The sequence below is a fragment of the Amaranthus tricolor genome, chromosome 13 (genome assembly GCF_026212465.1).
Source record: "Amaranthus tricolor cultivar Red isolate AtriRed21 chromosome 13, ASM2621246v1, whole genome shotgun sequence".
NCBI lineage: Eukaryota > Viridiplantae > Streptophyta > Magnoliopsida > Caryophyllales > Amaranthaceae > Amaranthus > Amaranthus tricolor.
In genome coordinates, this window is record NC_080059.1 from 17,157,525 (window position 1) to 17,159,956 (window position 2,432).

Here is a 2,432-nt window from a genome sequence, read left to right on the forward strand (position 1 = left end):
GACCATCTTTTGTCTTTCTTGAAAAGTTTAGGTTGGTCCCAATGATCGAGTCACATGCATTCTATTCAATATGCATAACATCAAGATAGTGCCGAACGGATAAAGACTTCTAATAAGGTAGGTCCCAAAAGATAGACCTCTTTTTACACAAGTTACCTTTTTCAATATTACTCTTCTAGTCGCATTTACCATACATTGTATTCACATTCTGTATTTTGTCATGCAATTGTGTTCTAGACAATGGCGGTCGAGCTACACACTTTTCAGCTTTGCCATTGAATTGTGCTTTCATCCTTCGATAGGGGTGAAACGGAGGGAGAAACTTTCTAGTGTGCCTAAACACATTTTACCCGAATAAGTGAGTCGATCTTCATTTCATCATCGCAAATCGGACATGCTTTTGCACCTTTAACTTTATACCCCGACAAGTTTCCATATGCAAGGAAATCTTTCTTGGTGCAAAAATCACCACGCGTAGTGTAAAATTTGTACCAGTATGTGCATCAAACATCGACACACCTTCATTCCACAGCAACATGAACTTGTCCATTAAGGGAGCTAAGTAAACATCTATATCATTCCCATGTTGTTTAGGGCCTGGTATAAGAAGTGGGCAACATTATATACTTACGCTTAATACACAACCAAGGAGGTAGGTTGTATATGCTTAACACAACCGACCATGTTTTATGTTGGGTACTAAGTGTTCCATAAGGATTCATCCTATCCGTACATAATCCAAGTCTAAGATTCCTAGCCTCATCACCAAACATCGAAAATTCTTTATCTATGTTCTTCCACTGCTTAGAATCAGCTGGATGCCTTATTAGCCCATCTTTCTTTCCTTCCTCATCATGCCACACCAACTTCTTGGCATCCTCTGGAAATGAAAAAAGTCTCCTGAACCTTGGAATAATTAGAAGATACCATAAAAATTTTGCTGGTGGGCGCACTTTCTTAGCAATCAAGTTCCTTTCCTTGCACTTGTAGCGCGAGACTCTACATATAGGGCATTTGTCCAAAGTTTCATACCCTTTTCGGTAAAATATATAATCATTAGGATATGTGTCTATTTTGGTGTACTCTAAGCCTAATGGGTTGAACAATTTCTTAGCATAATATATAGGCTGAGTTAGGTATGCTATTTCCCTCAGAAAACATGTTATGTAAGGCTTCCAACAACGATGTGAAGCTAGTATTAGTCCAACCAAACTTAGCTTGTAAATTTGACAATACTAAGGTCATTGAAAGTTTAGAATATTTACTACAACCATCATACAATGGAGTCTAAGCAACATTTGACACATACTCAAACATACGGGTTTGTTAAGTGAGATGATCTCTAATCGCATCCATCATATCGTTCATTCGGTCTTTCGCTATGCCCTCATCAGCCTCACATTTAAAACTATTTGCCTCAGCACCTTCATCATTAATATCTAACTTTTCACCATGCCAATATGATGTGCTCGTTTTAGAGCACGTTTACAACCCCATTTTTGTGTCAAGTCTTGTTGTTTAGTATCGATTTCATATACTCAACTCATGATTTCACCTTGATCTTGTCTTCGAGTGTTTTGAGATTGTTTTAGGTGATTTTTTGAGATTTCAAGGCTGAACGGCGTGAGTTCGAGGCTTAGACACCTATCTTGGAGCTTTAACATGACAAATCAAGTCTATCCCGCAGTCCCGAAAAAGTTCGTAAGCTTGTATAAGCTGAAACAACCCATAAAGAGGAGAATCAAAGGCCATTCGCCCGAATAACCCTCCATTCGGGTGAATGGTAATTGAGTACTCAATGCTGAACATAGCGAAAGTCCTTAGACGTGGCGAATGAAGAAACTTCGGGTGATTAGCAAGCATTCGGGCGAATGGCCCCCAAAACCCTATTTCTCCAGAATCCTCTGTTTATGCCGAATGGAGAAGACTTCGGGCGAACAACATCCATTCGGGCGAATGGACTGCTGCATTCGGGCGAATGGATCTATTTCTACGCGTGCAATTTTCTTTTCGATCAAGTTTTGAAGGCTAATTTCGGAATTTTGAAGCACCTCGGTTTTAGAGGGTACATATACCCAATTTATGTAGAAATCACTATTCCATTAACCCTAAAACATTTCTAGAGTAGATTTTCTCTTGTCTTAAGCTTTTTTTAGTTCATCAAACCCTAGCTTAGTTTAACTTGCTTTACATTACTTTCTTCAATCAAGCTTGCAACTTTTTGGTGTATCTTTCTAGCACTACTATAAATTCTACTTTCTACATCTATTGAGATATCATTTATGTTTGTGAGTATTTAGTCCTTTATTACTCTTCATGTTCATTTAATACTTGTTGGTTGTTTCAATATTTATTGCTCTTTATGATTTTCTTATTCTAGTAGTTGTTGTTGTTGAGATTCTCTTAAACATCTAGTATAGGTTTGCTTTTGT